This window comes from Rattus rattus, chromosome 2 (genome assembly GCF_011064425.1).
Source record: "Rattus rattus isolate New Zealand chromosome 2, Rrattus_CSIRO_v1, whole genome shotgun sequence".
In the NCBI taxonomy this organism is placed as follows: domain Eukaryota; kingdom Metazoa; phylum Chordata; class Mammalia; order Rodentia; family Muridae; genus Rattus; species Rattus rattus.
Genome location: NC_046155.1, coordinates 94,537,622 through 94,556,188, shown reverse-complemented (window position 1 = coordinate 94,556,188; position 18,567 = coordinate 94,537,622).

The following is an 18,567-nucleotide window of genomic DNA, read 5'->3' as shown; positions in this document are numbered from 1 at the left end:
CCCTGCTTCCTCCCCACTTTGCTCAGGTTGGCTTGCAGAGGAGCTGTGAAAGCTGAGTTCATCCTGCAGGCCTGGTTCAGCAGCTTCCCAAGGTGCACTGCCTCCTTTACCCACGCGTGCTCTCTGCATTTCTGCCTCAGGTCTCCACCTGACCACCGTAGACTCTATGGCCTCAATGGCACAGACTAGCTTCTTCAAGGGTCACCTTAGCTCATCTAGATGATGTGTTCTCAGGAGGTCCCTGTTCTGCCTCCTGTTCCTCGCTCCAGCTTCCGCTGTCCTCAGCCTCAGTCTCTTGGGCTCCCCCGTGTGGCAGGTCGTGGCCACACCTTCCTTATGGCCCTAGAGGAAGAGGTCCCCCATCAGAGAAAGGAAATGCTACCCTGACCACAGACTTCTTCATCCTTCCCCCCGCCACTAAGACCACTCAGTCTCCTGATGTCCAGTGTAGCAAGAGCAAGGGCATCTATTAATGCTGTGCTATTGGAACCAACCCCCGCTCTACCTTGAATGAGCAGTCTCTCCACTCTGCAAGCTTGGCTCAAACAAGAATACCTCCAAGTGAAAGGAGCTTACATGGCACTGGGAAGGGGAGGTTGTGAAGGGGTTGGGGCAGGACTGTGGGAAAGAACTCTCTGTTCGTTCCATCCTACTCCAAGACTCACTTTTTTTTTTTTTTCCGGAGCTGGGGACTGAACCCCGGGCCTTGCGCTTCCTAGGCAAGCGCTCTACCACTGAGCTAAATCCCCAACCACGTTCCCAGCTTCTTACCACATGCCTCTCTCATTCCTGCATCTCCTCTCAGAACCTCTGGGTAGCCTCAGGGCCTCTCAAACCCACCTTTCTCTACTTCCCATGCTGATTCAGATGCGTTTTACAGATAAGAAAACAGATAGCTGGCCTGAGGTCTGGGGCTCGTGGAGTGGTAGAGCCAGCCAGAGGTCATCAAAGAAGCTTTGCAGTCACTGGGGTGGCCTCCTTCCCTCCTTTATGCTTTCACCCAGTGACTCTTGACTTCTGTCCTCCTGGACCCCAGGATGGAATGGGACAGAAAATCCCATAAACAAATCCTTGACACAGACCAAAGCCATCATGGCATAGGAACACATTCAGAAATCAAAAACCACGTAAGAACTAGATATTATTTTGCCTGAAGAGCTGACAGTGGTGTTAGTAGTGCTTTTGTGTATATGTGTGTATGAGTCTGTGTATGTGTGTGAGTGTGTGTGTATATGTGTATGTGTGTGTATGTGTACGTATGTGTGTGTATGAGTATGAGTATGAGTATGAGTGTGTTTTGTGTGTGTGTATATGTGTATGTGTGTGTATGTGTATGTATGAGTGTGTGTGTATGAGTATGAGTGTGTTTTGTGTGTGAGTGTGTTTTGTGTGTGTGTGTGTGTGTGTGTGTGTGTGTGTGTGTAGAGGGGACTGCCATGAAGCAACACTGAAAACATCTTTCCAGAAGTCAGAAACTCCAAAGGGAAAAATACAAGTGTTTTGTGCTATTTCTCCTACAACTTTCTATGGTAGAAACTGCTAATCATTCCTGACCAATGCACCCAAATATGGCTTCAGAATCATATTCTAGTATAAATATATATGCTAATATATGTATATATAAATATATGCCACCACACATACTCAGATATCTATCTATCTATCTATCTATCTATCTATCTATCTATCTATCTATCACCTATCTAAACACACACACACACACACACACACACACACACACACACACACACACACAGGCCCAGAGAAGGTACTACCATATGCGTGTCTCTAAGGTTCAGGAGCTCCTCAGTCCCACCAGGATCTGCCATGCTGAACCATCCCCTGATCTCTCCTTCACTGGAGAACTGGGACTCACCGAATTTTTCTAGTGTGACAGTTCTGTGACACCAAAAGTAAATACTATCTTTGTCACCACTCAGATCACACCTACCAACGAGGTGGTCATGACTGTTGTCACTCTAGAGATGAAGAAGCTGGGGTCAGAAATATCCCTTTCTTGGCAAGGTCACACAGCCAGGGAGCTGAGCAGACTCTGCATGGTAACCCAGTGTCTTACCTCAGAGCCTATTGCTTCTTTTCTTTTCTTCTCCTAAATGATTATAAAATGTTTAAGTGTTGAAAAAGGTTGAAGATGCATGTGAATGTGCTATCTCCACTCTCCAGTAAGGACATGGCGAGGAGCCTGCTTTATTTTTGCAACACGCCACCATGCCCTTCCTAACACATAAATAAAAAGGATTTAATAAAGCAGTTGAGCAATGCTCAACATTTCTCAATGAAGCAGGCTCTTAGTGGAGTTTAAAAAGAATTTTCTTTATAAATTGAAATCGTGTCTTCAGATATTTCACCTATTGCAGCAAGGAGAGACTGTAGCTCATGGACTGGCTTGTCTGACGAGTAATTTAATGCCACCGACATAGATCTCGATTTCTCTTTTTCCCTTTAATCAATTTTAACAAGCCAGATGGTCATTGCAAATGGCTCCTCTAGCATCTCCCTTTCTGCCTCCACTGTGCTGGGGGGATTTATTGGAATGTGGTTCCTGGAACAATCTCATCATTTCCCATTCTGGGCTTTCCCTGCAGCCGCCATTTAGGGCACTCCCTAACCTCCACAACTGCACCTTCTCTGGCTCCTCAAGTGGAGGGAGCTCTGTGTCTGTGCCCTGCCCTGTCCCTCAGCTCATGGCAGCTCAGAAGCACACACATGCTTTGCATTAGCTATTTATGTTGTAATTTCTCATTAGACAGCTTTGCTCATCTATAATCTATGCATCAGGAACGAGTGTAGTGGTGGAGACCACAGTTTCCCGGCATTTTTCTTCTTTATGATCTTTAATACTTAGAGTATTGGAGCTAAGTTTCTTTCTTTCTGTATTGAACTTTATAGATATGATCACAGAGAATTACAGAATGGTACAACTTGTACTAAAGTTACACTGTTAGTTTTGAGGTTCAGGGTACATTCTGAGCACCAATCCTCTTTACTAGGATGTAGTGGATTCTCATACTTTTTAAAAAGTGGAAATTGCTTGCAGTTTTGCTAAAAATCTCAGACATCAATCCCTTTATTCTCTCTATTTATTGATCACATACTATGTACGAGGATTTACGCTCCATTCCTGAGAGACAGCGGTGAACAGGATAAAGAAGATCCTTGTCTCTTAAGGCTTAGCTTGGAGATGGAAGATAGAAAATAAAGAAGGCTGTGGTAGGGTGAGTAATGGCTCCCACCAAAGATCTCCTCATCCTTATCCCTGAAAGCTACCTGACACTTTACAGATGTGATTAAGCTGTGTCTTTGAAATGGGGAATTAACCTGGATTACCCAGGTGAGTCCGATGCAATCGAAAGAGCCTTTAGAAAAGCGAGGCAGCAGGCTCTCAGTCACAAAGAAGGTAGGGTCTTGGAGACAGAGGTCATATAGCTGTGACTGACAGCTCCAAAATGGGAGAGGCCACATGTCAGAGGAAGAAAGCACTCTCTTGCTAGACTGTGGGAGGGCAGAGGAAGTGGACTTCCCTGTCCCAGAAGTCTCTGCAAGGAATGCAGCCCTGCCCACCCACATCAGACTTCTCACTTGGGAAACTATTCAGAGTAAATCTCCTTGGCCTGAAGGCAGTTGGCAATTTGGGACAGCTGCGACTGGGGCTGGATGGGAAGAGCAGTTACAGATTTTGACCCAAGCTATGAATGAAGGCAAGATCATACTGAGATAACAACCCCAGAAGGCTACTCTAAGAGAAAGGATAAGAGAACACTGCCCAAGAAGGACACTCCAGGCAGAGGGAATGGCAGGTCTGAAAGACTAAAACATGAGAGCAGACAGCCATGGTGGGCAGCTGCAGCAAGAGTGGCGGGTACTGTTGAATGAGGTTGGAGATTACACTGTGCTCAGATCTCAGTGTCCTTTAGACTACAGTGAGGGGTGTGGTATTTGATTAAAAAGTAGAGAAGCTGCTGAAGTATTTTAGGGGGTGGGTGGGTAAATTGTTACTGTATTGGTCAGACTTCCTAACATGAAGAAGACCCTTCCTTGGGACAAATAGAAAGCTTAGTGACAGTCAAGACAAATATGTCTTCCACATGGGTGCACCTGTGACCTGTCACATTCCTAGAACAAGCCAAGCGCAGTCTTCAGTGGGAAGCAGAAGCTTCTCTTCGTGCTAACCTAGCACTCCAGTTCTTTAGGGGCAGGGCCCCAGAGTACACAGTAAGCAGACAGAGCTGTAACCTTCGGTAGGATTTATAGCAGTGAGAGCCGACCCCTGACAAGGAGGCACTCAGCATCACTGCATTACTGAACTTGGAAGGCTCCTGCCCAGGGGTGGGACATTCCATCTGAGGCACTGTGTGGATCTCTGGCTCCCATTTAAATACAGCTTTAGACTGTAAGCTATGTGAAGCAAGGGGCCATCTGCACTTTATCTCTGTAGCTCTAGGTTAGCAGGTCATGGGAGCTCAGTAGGCCCATGTGGAAAGCTGGGTTATATGGGATAGAGGGACATCAATAAAATAGACTTTTCTTTTTTATTTTTCTTTTCTTTTTCCTGGAGTGTGTGTGAGGGTGGAAATCAGTTATAGGAAGAGTACTAACAGGAAAAATACAAGTATCAAAACACCTATTCATGGTTCTGTTCTGAAGATATGGCTTTATTCTCATGCAACTGATACTAGAGAGCAACATGAGTATGAGAGAAAATCCCCTGGAAAGCTCTAGAGATTTGCCTAAAATCAGCAGAGTATGTGGGAACACACCACACACCACACACACACACACACACACACGCACACACACACCACATATACATTCACAGATACACATACATATACATACACACATACACATACTACACACCCCCCCACATATACATTCACACATACACATACATATACACATACACACACACACACACACACACACACACACACACACACACACACACACACACACACACACACACATCATCCATCTGCCTTAGTTCATTGCACATGTTGGTTAGAATGTGACATGTCCACCACAACTTCCTGTGTTTGAATACTTGGTCTCCAGTTGGTTGCACTGTTTTGGAAGGTTGTGAACTCTTTGGGAGACAGAGACCTGCCGAAGAAAGTAGATCCCTGGCGGGCAGGCCTTGAGGATTTATAGCCAGCCTCACTGCCTATTTTCTGTGTTTTCTAACTGTGGATACAGCATGATTAGCCATCCTCTCCTTTAGGGGATGGGATGAGCTTCCTAAACCTGTAAGCCAAAATAAGCCCCCTTCCTTAAATTGCTTCTGGCTAGCTGTGGTGGTTTGAATGGGAATGGTCCCATAGACTCATGTATGTGAACAAGCCTATTGGGGTAGGGAGGGGGGCGGTATCAGGGAATAGAATGTAGTGATTCGCATATGCTTGGCCCATGAAGTGGCACTATTAGGGGGTGTAGCTGTGTTGAAGTAGGTGTGACCTTATTGGAAGTGTATCACATGGAGGCTGGGTTTGATGTCTCATAGATATACTCAAGCTCTGCCCGGTGTGGATATCCAGTCTCCTCCTGGCTGCCTTATGATAAGATATAGAACTCTCAGCTCCTTCTCTAACATCAAGTCGACCTATGTGATACACACCATGATGATAATGGACTAAACCTCAAAACCCGTAAGCCATCCTCAATTAAATGTTTTTCTTTATAAGAGTTGCCTTGGTCATGGTTTGTCTTCACAGCAATAACACTCTAACTAAGACGCCAGGTATTTTGTTATAGTAATGAGAAAAGTAAAAAAAAAAAAAAGTACATGCTATTAACCACATCTGTGCACATCTGGCTTCCCCACAATCTGCCTGATTTCAGATGGAAGTCTCACATTTCTGCCGGCAAGTCCAAGCTGTAGGGCTTTCTCAAAATGACGTGCCATGCTTATTTACTATTTAGCCACTGAAAGAGTTTAAATAGTGCTACCTTTTATTATTGGGTATCTGTTTGTACGTTTTCAAAATTATTTTTCACTAGAGAAATTTTACAGTGTTACGGATTAGAATGTTATGGCTCCACCTCCATTTTCTTCTAAATTCTGTACCCAGTCCTCGCGGGTGAATTTGCATAGCGCAGTGATTTTTCAGAACACATATGGGTAAGATGCAGAACTGACTGTACTTTCTTCTGTCGGCAGCACCACAAAAACAAGAAAATACACAGAGTGATTAGCGAGAAATTTGAAATCAAACCAATAAGCATGAAGGATGATTCATGATGTCCTTCTGGTGTCTAGGACACTCTACTTTTTTCATCCACCTTTTTTTTCTTTTACTTGTTCTCAAGACAACCCTCTAGTGTCTACTGTATTTTGGGTCCCATCATGAGTCTGTTGATACAGCAAAGCACCAAAGCAGTGTCTCAGAAACCTATAAGGTTGGAGGTAGGTATGGCGAACACCTATAATCCTAGTACTTGGGAGCTGGAGGAAGGCTGAGTTCAAGGCCAGTCCAGACTGTTTCGTAAGGCTCTGTTTCTAATAAAAATCTTCAAGCTGGGAGAAGATTATGTCCATATATTTCACCTCTGCAGGCTTTGCAGACTTACTTCCTGTTGGGTACTATGATGTTGGGTATCAATGTGTCATTGTATTTAACTCCTTCAGTGTGTAAGGGAGACAAGCAACCTCGTCCACTCAGTTTCCAGATGGGGAGACTTGGATCTGGTAGGCAGTGTTGGAGGGAGCCATCTAACCCCAACCTGGACCCCCGAATACTGTCATTGATGTCTAATGGGGAGGGACACATTGGCTCTTCATCTTTGGAAGAGGATGGAGGGTGGTTTACTCCATTGGTGGCAATCTATCCAAGGACAAAATATTATTTGAAGAGCTGTCACTAGGATTTCCCAGTAGCGGGAAAACATGTGTTTAGTTAAGAAAATACTTTGGGGGGTTGGGGATTTAGCTCAGTGGTAGAGCGCTTGCCTAGGAAGCGCAAGGCCCTGGGTTCGGTCCCCAGCTCCAAAAAAAAAGAACCAAAAAAAAAAAAAAAAAAAAGAAAGAAAATACTTTGGAGGCCACTTCATTTCATCGGAGGAAGATGGACGTCATGCTGAAAGGACACCAAGTTGTGACATGGAGTGGAGAAGTAAAGGACAAAGTAGGGCAGGGGTATGACCTGGTAAAACAAGACAACTCAATAGCTAGGTCCTATGGCCAGACATGTCAGGGTCCCAAAGGTTAGGGGAACCCTCTGTAGTTTCTCTTTGTGGTCTGCTTTGCTGTACTGGAGACCTGCGCTCTACTAACCTGCTACAAAAGCATTGGCATATTTTGGGAAAGATCAAAATCCAAAGCCATGTTTCTACCTGGGGTGTTTCTGCCTGGGGTGGACTAGTAAACATGAGTAGGGAGTGGACCAAGGACCCGGGCATACGATGATGGACAGCTACCTCTGCTTTTCTTTGGTCATCTGTAGGAACCTATAGCCCAGTGGGGTGGATGATCATATCAAGCTGGGTACTGTGAATATTTTTAGTTTCCGAGGCTTCACAGGATCTGAGCAGGACTCAGGTGTAGATGAGGAGTATCCAGAATGGGTTCATTTTTTTAATATATAAAATAACTCAAAGATTAAGAAACTTCAGATGGCCTATGAATTTGATTTTTTTAAGAGCAAGAGCCTTCAAGTCAGGAAAACCAGGCTTAAGTCCCACTTGGTTACTTCCCAGGTGGCCATGGATAACAGCATAGCCAGCCTTCACCTTACTTCAACCATAGCACTGGGAGAAATACTGAATGCATAGAAAACACCCAGCACAATGCTTGGCCTAGTCTTCAAGCAGTTAGCTTTGGTTGTTATGACGTCCTCTGACACCAGAGTGGGACAGAGCTACTCTGGCCTGAGAGCAAAGTGGGGAAATCAGATGCTGGGAAGCTTGAAGTGCAAGATGAAGGAGTGAAAAGGCCAGACTTGGCACTAAGCATGTACCCAGCAATCAAGACCAAGACTAATCACGAATTAGGGAAGAGTGCACTGTTAAAGAACTCTTCTTCACTGACAACTTGGTCCCCAACTGTTGTTGCTACTAGGAAGTTGTGGAAGTAACGGTATTTAGGTGGCAAGTATCAGAGTCAAGAAGCAGGTCACGTGGGGTGTACCCTTGAGGGATATATTGGGAGGCCAGCCCTTCTGTTTCTTTTTACTCCCTCGTTGCGTGAGATGAGTAGTTTCTTGTACTATGTGTCTCCTGTGATGATGTACAGCTTGCTCTCAGTTCTAAAGTCAATTGGCCAAGTGATCATGGACTAAAACTTCTGAATCCTTGAGGCAAAATATAAACTTTTCCTCCAATTAAACTGATTATTTTAGGGTATTTTCTTGCAGTGATGAGAAGTTAACTGTTCATACCCATTCCGTTGAGGTCTATAGAGTTCTAGCCCTACCCACTACCCTGGCCTGCATACCTTCATACAGTGTTCAACTTGTGTGTCTGAAAGATAGGACTACCAACAACAGGATGCTGTTATATGCTCATTAATATTCCCCCACTTCTGCATGCCACCCTTTTGGCTCAAGATGGCTCTAGGTTTGAAAGGAAGCACTTTATGCCCTTCTTCATTTTCTCCCTCTTGGCTCCAGTTACACCCTTTCTTTGTGACCTGGTTTCTCCACCCCACTCTTCCATGGCCAACCTCCTGCAGGCAGGGTCCTGGCCACTCACACAGCTGGCCAGGAGACCACTTAGCTGGAGGCTGGCTCAGGGACCTCCTTTTGGGCTGGGAAATAGCCTCCACTGAGATAAGCCACTGTTTTAATTGTCAACAGCAGTCAGGAGGCGGCAGATGCTCACTGGCCATAAAGGGCGCAAGTCCTTGCTGGGGAGCTCGGTTGGCTGCAGAGATTGTGTGTGTTATTTTTAGTGCCTGGACACAGAGGTGCCAGAAGAGATTGCCAAGCTGGAAGGCTGCCTGCCCACGGAGGGCTGGGCTCCAAGGGCTTGTGACTTTCAACTCCAGTTCTTTGTTGTTGCTCTCTCTCTCTCTCTAAGACAAGGCTTCTAGGCTTGGCTTATGGGTACAGCTCTCTCTAGGGAGCCAGAGTCAGCTGAGAGGGCGGCAGTCACCAGGGTCTAGATTGTTGAACTAAGTCTTCAACTCAAAGGCGACTCACTGCACCAGGATTCCTCAGCTCCCATGCCATGTATAGTTAACAGTTGAAGAGCATGGAGTTTGGAAGTGTGAGGGATTTCCTCAAGGTTGTTTTCCAGAGGAAAACTCTAGTCTTTGTTGCTTCTTTCTTGAGAATGTAAAATGTGGATAAGAGTCTCTGCCTCCCCCTTTTGCCTTAGTTATCCCACCTGAGAGGAGTGAGTTACCCTCTCTGTGTTGTACTTTCCCCTCTGTGAAGTGGGAATGGGAGAATGTCCCTCCAGAATGGGTGGTAATTAAAGATAAGTCTGTGGAGAAAGCACAGGGAACTGAGGTGACTTGCAGGAGGAACTGGGCATTTGTCGAGAAGTTGATGGTGTTATTCCAGTCGCTGGGCCATCTGCCAGCACTTGACCTGCGTCTCAGCTAATCCTCACAACAATGCAATGGAGCAGCTTAGCTCATTTTCAGATAAAGAAAGGGAGTTCCAGAGAGACAATTGGAATTCTCAAGGGCACACAGAGAGGGAAGGTCAGCCAGCAGAGCATGCACTACGAGCCTTGAACTCTACTCTTCCGTTGGAGGTCTTCATCTCCAATAGGCTGGTGTTTCCTACATGCTATATCCCTAGGAGGTTGAGTAGAAGAAACAGGGTTGTCAGAGTGATAGCATGTGTGTAAGCAAGGCTGACAGACTGACAAGGAAGAAGAGAGAACAAGATGATGGTCAGAACCTGACTCCACAGATTCCTGCTTTCCAATCCTCTCCCTGGTGTCTAGTGTCCCTGAAACAGGTTATGTGAGGAGGCCATTCAGAGTCACTCTGGTACATAGGGTCACTTGTCCACCCTGTCATTGCTAATGGCCCTGTGCTGCCCAGGGATTGTCCCTTTATTTGATGGCTGTGTGGTCTGGACCTGGAGTTATGTCTCAGGATTCTCTGCCTTGCTTCTCTCTTGGGTGGTCTTGTCTTCTCGTTCACTCTCAGGACATCCTTTCCTCTCAAGTCTGACTCACACCAACATCCCTAAGCTTCCTACAGCTACTACCTGCTAGCTGCTCTTGCTGTCCCCCACAGTAACCTTCTCCCATGTGAATTTCACATGGACTTCCCTCTTGACACTTCTTCATGAGTTTCCCCAGACAGGAAGAGCAACCAACCTAAATATCTAGCTTTCACCCATCTGAAGTTTCCAACTGACCCCTAAAATGTCCCAATGGGGAACCTGCCAGTTCCCAAAAGACACCCAATCTGGAAAGAGGTTTTTAGATCCTTTTTTAAAAAAATTATTTATCTATTCACTTTACATCCTGATTGCAGCACCCCTCCCTCATCTCCTCCCAGTCCCAACCTTATATCCACTCCCTCCTTCTCCACAGAGAAGGGGAGGTTCCCCAGGGGTACCAACCCACCCTGGCACATTAAGTCAAAGCAGGGCTAGCCACATCCTCTCCCACTGAGGCCAGTCAAGGCAACCCAGCTAGGCGATAGGGATCCAAAGGCAAGCAACAGAGTCAAAGACAGCCCTCACTCCAATTGTTAGGGGACCTACATGAAAACCAAGGTGCACATCTACTACAAATGCGTAAGGGCCTAGGTCCATCCTGTGCTTGCTCTTTGGTTGGTGGTTCAGTCTCTGTGAGCCCCATGGACCCAGGCTAGTTGACTCTGTAGGTCTTCTTGTGGTGTACTTGACCCCCTCCAACTCCCTCAATCTTTATTTTTTTTTTCATTTTTTCATCTTTATTAAATTGGGTATTTCTTATTTACATTTCAAATGTTATTCCCTTTCCTGGTTTCTAGACCAACATCCCCCTAACCCCTCCCCCTCCCCTTCTATATGGGTGTTCCCCTCCCAAACCTCCCCCCATTACCACCCTCCCCCAAAGAAACCTGTTCACTGGGGGGGAGGTCCAACCTTGGCAGGACCAAGGGCTTCCCCTTCCACTGGTGCTCTTACTAGGCTATTCATTGCTACCTATGAGGTTGGAGCCCAGGGTCAGTCTTGGAGTAGTGGCTTAGTCCCTGGAAGCTCTGGTTGGTTGGCGCTGTCAACTCCCTCAATCTTATTCTCTGCTCTTCCACAAGACTCCATGCTCCACCTATTGTTTGGCCGTGGGTCTCTGCATCTGTTTCCATCAGCTGCAGGAAGGAACCTCTCCGAAGCTGGGGAGCACGCATCCAACATGGAGATAGGAGTGAAGGGAACACAGAGAGAAGTTCAGCAAGTATTTGCTGTGAGACTTGCCAGAGTCACTGAGGAGCTAATTTCTGATATGAAAGCTTCCAGACCTGAAAGTTAATCCCAGGCAAGGTAGCCTTGCCCATATATGATGGGACTGTGGCATAAATAGCATGTCAGGATGGTTTCTCTGTGCTGTAGCTATTTTAACTCATGTAGTTACCATGCCTCTAGCAGATAGGCACAGTGCTTATCCATTTTGTGGATGCAGAAACTGAGGCATGAGAAGCTAAACAACTTTCTAGGTTTCCCAAGCCAGGCAGCTGGGGTTTCTATGGAGATCTTCTGGCTCTGAAATAGATGCCTCGAGCCATACTTTGAGCACTTCCTGTGTCCCTGGCCTTGTGATAAACACCTTATGATCGTTGCTTCATTTGACCCTCACAACAATCCCTTCACTATGGAGACAACAAAGAGAACCAGGCTGGCCAAGGGGTAGTTGAGATAAGGTTTGAACTCAGGGCTTTGGGGGACTTGTAAATCTCTAGCCGGGCTGTTGCAAAATAGAACAAAGAGTCCTTAGGTCAAGGAGCATCTCACAATGTATAAAATATACATGAAGAATGCTTCTTTGACTTGCTGGAAGCATTCACTGCTGCCAACATAGATCATCTGCTTCCCCAAACTGGAAAACTGCCTAGATTAGTCCCAGGTCCTGGAGCACAGTCTCTCTCTCCCATGAACCTGCAACCAAGAAGGACTAAAATAAGATCCTATTTCTTCAGTGTCCAAAATGAGCCCCTCCTAGGGGCCATTTCTCTATCTGCACTTTCATTAATTAATGCTTTATAAAAAATGTAATTGGATATTGTACAGACTCATTCATTCATTCATTCATTCAGCCTCCCTCACTCATTCATTTTCTCAACAAATGCTTATTAAGCAGATATTATTGGGTCTGGTGATAGACTAAGGAAGTAAGCAAACCAGGCCACAAGTTAGGCTCTCTTAGAACTTATATCATGGTGGAATAAATGAGACAATGAAGAACTGGAACCTCCTCTAGTGTTTTTGAAGGTGAAGAGAGATGGGAGGGATTGGAATGGGAATGGGAGCTATTTTTACAGAAGATGCTGGAGAAGGTCAGCCGGACACTGAGCTTCGAAGAAGGCTGGAAGGAGGTAAGAGAGGCAGCCTGGATGCTTATAGGCCCAGGCAGGTCGAGCACAGGGATGCTAAGCCTCCACTGGGAGTCATTCCTATCTTCATTGAGGCCCTGTTTCGGGGTAGTGGTAGAAGGGCGGAGGGAGATGCTGAAGGAATGTTTATTTATTTGATTGTTTGAGGAAAGTTTCACACTTTGCCAATGTGTTAATGGCAAACTTTTCAATAGCACTTTATAAAAGAGGAACTTAATTATGATCTAAAATATGTGTGACTGTGAGATATATAGCTGGCTCCTGAAAATTCTAGGGGTAACCTAGACCCTGGGTAGGCACTGAGGAAACTGCATTAACCTTGACTTTGAGAGCTGCCCTTACCTTCTAAGACACTGATAATGAAAATGGTAGCTCTCCTCGATGCCGGCCTCCTGCTGCTTCTGGGAGGCGCATTCTCCTTCTCTGTGGATTATGGGTGAAGACACTTGCTCAGGCTCTGGATTGTGCTACCAGGTCAGGCAATGATGTGTCCGTGTATACATGTGCATTCACGTGTATATGTGCCCTCCTGTGGAGGCCAGAGGTCAAGGTTGGGTGTCTTTAACTACTCTCCACCTTGTTTTTTTTTTTTAAATTTTATATTTCTTGGATATTTTATGTATTTACATTTCAGATGTTATCCCCTTTCCATCCTCTCCCAGACTCCTCCCCCTGCTTCTATGAGGATGCTCCCACTCCCACCCATCCACTCCAACCTCAATGCCCTGCATTACTCTACACTGGGGAAATGAAACTTCACAGGACCAAGGACTTTTGCTCTTATTGATGCTGGGCAATGACATCCTCTGCTACATTTGTGGCTGGAGTCATGGGTCCCTTCATGTGTGCTCCTTGGTTGCTGGTTTAGTCTTTGGGAGCTCTAGTGGGGTCTGGGTGGTTGATATTGTTGTTCTTCCTATGAGGTTGCAAATCCCTTCAGCTCCTTCAGTCTTTTCTCTAACTCCTCTATTTTTGGGTCCCCTTGTTCAATCTAATTGTTAGCTGAAACCATCCTCATCTGTATTAGTAGGGCTCTGGCAGAGCCTCTCAGGAGACACCCATATCTGGCTCCTGTCAGCAAGACTTCTTGGCATCACCAATAGTGACTGGGTTTGGTGGCTGCATGTGGGATGAATCCCCAGATGGGGCAGTCTCTGGATGACCTTTTCTTCAGTTTCTGCTCCACTCTTTGTTTCTGTATTTCCTCCAGTGAATATTTTGTTCTCCCTTCTAAGAAGGAATGAAGCATCCGCATTTTGGTCTTCCTTCTTCTTGAACTTCATACGATCTGTGAGATTTTCCACCTTGTTTTTTTAAGACAAGGGTTATCATTAAATCTGTTGCCCATCAATTTGGCTAGATAGACCTGTGAACAAGCCCCAGGTATCCTGCTGTCTTTACCTCTAAATCTTTGGGATTGTAGGAACATTAGTACCATGCCTGGTTTTCACATGGGTGCTGGGGTTCTAAGTTCAGGTCCTTATGCTTGAATATTAATCTTTATACCAATGTTATTATATACCCAGTCCTCCTCCCCCTACCATATCTGGCCTTGTTTGTAGAAAGAAAAACAAGGAGGAGTCTGTACTTGATATAGACTAGTTTTCTCAGATGTTACACCTTATTAGTAACCAAATCTAAAATTTCTGTGCACTATGGGCATTTCTAGCTACTCAGTGCAACAGCACCCTAACACCACAGACATTGCCATTTTCTTGAGGACACAGAATGAATAGGAGAGCTGTAGATGTTGTAGCAGACCATGCTGATGTCCAAGCATGGTGTAGACACAGTGGTAAGACTGAGGCCAAGGATAAGTTCACAGAGCAAAACTCAGGCACAATCAGATATTCTCAATTGATGGGTGTGTCTACCTTGGAATAAAGGCTCCCTGCAAACCTGAGAGGGATGGAGTGGGACTGCACGAGGTAGACTGAGATCTTCTGGGGACTTGGGGTTATGAACAAATGTTTTTATGCCAGCGCTGAACAATGAGGTAGAAAAGCTGCTGGCAAGCCCTAGCTTCAGGCCTGAGGCATGGTGGGATGAGAAGGCTTGTGCCCATCACCCTAATGGGGTACTCAAGTTTTGCAAAGGACCAGGGTGTCAGCCTAACCTGCAGGATATTAAAAAATGTTAAAATGACCATCAAGGATCCCACACAACAAAACAAAAGAATATAAAGGGAGAGAAATAACAGACAATTCATCTTATAGGTTTTAGCCCAATATATGTATATATACACACTGTATTAAAGGCCCTAAACAATACCATCTTTATTAATATTTTCACAATAGTGATAAGATAGATGGAATGGAATTAGATATGAAAAAATGTAATATTCTGTGAAGGGAACTCTGGGGAGACAGGGAGTTATGAAGGTCATTTCTCATTAAGGGCGAACTTTTCTGTGATTTTTGCCTCTGACTTTATCCTACGAATCCTCTGCCAGAGCCTGAAATATGTCCTCATTGTTTTGTGTGCTGGGGACAGGCTGTGTCACCCAATGGCCCTCTCAGCTAGGCAGTGTCAGACTATTTTTAGTTCCTCCAAACAAGCAATGGCATTATTGTCCATTTCTCTGTGGTGAGCTGTTCTGATGCTTACTCAGTTTATTAACTCTGTGAGGTTGATGCCCAGTGCTAGGGAAATAGGGTGCCCTTGAACTGGAACCCCAGAAAGAGCAAAAGATTGTTGGGTTCCTAGGATGGTAGCTATCTTGGTGGCAATGGAGACTTTGATGTAGACCTGAACACTGGAGACAGAGTTCTTGGCTATAAGATGTGCATAAGAAAACCCTCCCAGAGATGGCATGCTGCTGTGAAGGGCTTGTGAGGGAGTTTGGATTGGAGAAGCTTGGAGTATGACTTAAGTTGGCCCTATGGTCTTTTTAGAGGTAACTGGCTTAAAATTTGGGCTATTAAAACAGGTCCTTCAAACACAATGATCTGATTATTTGTAAATAGGACAAATTTGGCTGTGGAAACACATCAAGAGTGCTGTGTAGAAATAAAGACAGAGGCCAGGGTGGAGGGGCATGCCCAACCTACATGATGTCAAAGATGGAAGCCAGATCACTAGAAGCTAGGGGAGTGGTCTGAACAGGTCACAACCCTTGGAGGAAACTAAACCTGGCCCAACCTTGATTTTGTACAGTCTCAAGAGGCAAAGGACAATCCATTTCATTGTTTAAGCTACATAGTTGGTGACATACTGTGATGGCAGCCATGGGGATCAAATATAGGGAACATTAATGAAACTGAAGACAATACAGATCCAAGGCTGTGACCTGGCATGGAATTCAAGGTTCAGTGTCATGAACGTCTCTGGAACAAATCAGTGAGATAATGTAGAACAAATCCCCCACTGGGCAGTGAATGTCCACAGAGACCAGAAAGGGGCATTAAATCCCTCTTAGAACTTGAGTAATAGACAATTGTGAGATGCCATATGGGTGCTGGGAATCAAACTCCAGTTCTCTGGAAGAGAAGCCATTGAGACCTTAACCACTGAGAACTTTCTCCAGCTGCAGTAGGTGCTCTTAAGACTTATTAAGTAGTTGAATGAATGAAGTTATGAAAAAGGCATGCATCCCAGAACTTGGCATGGGCAGATGGTCAATGAGTGCTGGTTAATTGTGTGGTCATAGGCACTTGCATTTATACAGCTTTTCTGTAGGAACAGGCAGTACTCTCAAGTGATTGACACATAGTGATTGACATGTATGAATGTCTTACAACGAATCCTATTAGCTTAGCGATTCCATTTTTTGCATTTCTTTTATTTCTGCTTGCGTTTAAAGTCAGTTTTATTTATCCCAGGCTGGTATCCAAGGAGAATCTGAAAATTCAGATCCTCTGTCCCCACTTCCTGCGCCGGAATTACAGGCATGTGACTGGTTCACACAGGTTTGGTTTTTCAGAGTCTCAAGTATGCTAGGCAAGTGCTTTGCCAACCTAGCTAATGTCTACTTAGGGATTTCACTTTAAAGATGAGGAAACTGAGGCACAGAGAGGCTAAACAACATTTTTAGATTCATTGCTGAGTGGTGGATTTACCTATGGTCTGCTGCTAGAGGACAGCACATAGTAAGAGTTCAATCTGGACTCAAGTAGTAGTTGGGAGTCTCTGAGGGAAGGCAGGGAGCACAGGGTCTGCTCCTGGTGGTCATGTTTCTATTTCCTATCCTCTGCTTTCCACAGACCCTTGGAGTTTTGTATGCCTCCAGGTTAGGAGGACCTAGGCTTGACTGGAACTGGAGGGCCTTTTCTAGTGCAAAGTTCTCTTACACAGATTTCTGTCCCTATCCCCTTACTGATTGTCTGAGAGGAAACCAATCTGGTCCTGAAGAGGGGCAGAGGGGTGGCATAGCCTTGTATCATCTATCAGAAGGCAGGCTGCACAGTGTCTCCACCTAAGCTCCATAATTCATCCCAAACCAAGTGTGAGATGCTGACTTGGTGCTTCCTCCACAGGCTGGCTTGAGCGCACGCCTTCCTAGACTCGGCTGGGCTATGCCAAACCCCAAGCCTGGCAGTGATTTACAGTGTCACGGGCTGGTGTCCTCCACCCTGACCACGCTCTTGCCCACAGGTTTAATTATTTAAACAGATTTTACATTTTATGAGCGTGCCCTCAGGCCTGGCAGAGGAAAGAGAGCCTTCGGGGGAGAAAGTCTTCGCTTGAAATCGTAAATTGAACCATGCAAGGATAGAGTATGGGAAACATTCCAAATTCCTGAATGTGAACGTGGTATTCGAGACCCTTTGGAATTCACTCCAGGTTGCCAGCTACCCCTCCTGGGCAAAGAGCATACTCTGCCTCACTGTGGAAAAAAAGAATACTTAGTCATCAATGTGACTGTAGTTTGCTTCTGTTAGCTAGCCTGCCAGCAAAGCCCTGCCTTGCAGAGACTCCTCAGGTACATCCCCATACTGATTTAGCTGCTAATAGACCCAGGACTTACAGGAGTAAGTAGGATTGCTGATACAATTGTAAACAACCACATCAGCTCCATGCAGTCCCTGCTCCATATGGATACTTCCTTACACATCCCTGGGAATGTTCCTCATTAGGATCTAGCAACATGCTACCTTCCCTGCCTGACTGCCTTCCAGTGAAACCAATTGCTCACAGGAAACTCTAGACATCTATCAGAGCCCAAATTCCTTGGACCATGACTAATGGTAAACTTTTTGCTTCTTCTCTTAGACTGTGGCTTCCTTAAGGATATGGAATTCAGTGTCTATTTTAGTGGAGATGACACCTACTTTTTTTTTCCAGAAGTGACTCCTGAGTATCTTCTCTATTTGACATTTCCTTGTCCTGTTTACTCAATTACTCATCCACTCACCTACTTCCTCACTCACCCACTCACTCAACACACATTTATTGAGCATCACTATATACGAGACCCTACGCTGGGCTATATCCATAGAGACAGCAACATGGTCTAATCTTGGTTGCTCATATTATAGCTATGGAATCATTTGGTAGATGGCTGTTCTTAAGGTCTAGCTTCTCAAACAGTTGCAGGTAGCCATCGGCCCTGAGGTACCATACACACCCAGGCTGGCTGAGAGAGGACCAATCTAACCTTCAGGCCTTTGGGGGGTTGTGCTTTCCTTGCTCTGCTCAGAGGCAAGGCTGGAGAAAATGAATCTCACCAATCTCCATTTTCTGTACTACCCATGTCCATGTAAACTGGGGATAGCAAAGTCCAAGGCTATTAAAATAATGATGCAAATAATCCACATTTTTCATCTTAAAGGCACTTCTGCCTCATCCGATTAATCTTCCCAGCACCCTTGAGTGTAGGTAAGTGTAAATTTGTGCTTGTAGATGAAGGAAACCAAAAAAAACGTGAGGTGATTAAACTCTTGGCCTGAGGCTACAGAGAAGGCAAGCTTTTGAGCTGGGACTAGAGTCATCAGTCTTCTGTTATTTTGAACATTATTTTCAGACTATAAGGGCCACATCCCTTGAGCATCCCTTAGGAATGGAGCTAATTTGTCTGTCTTAGTGGTGTGCATGGACTGGATGAGAAGGAGGGGCTA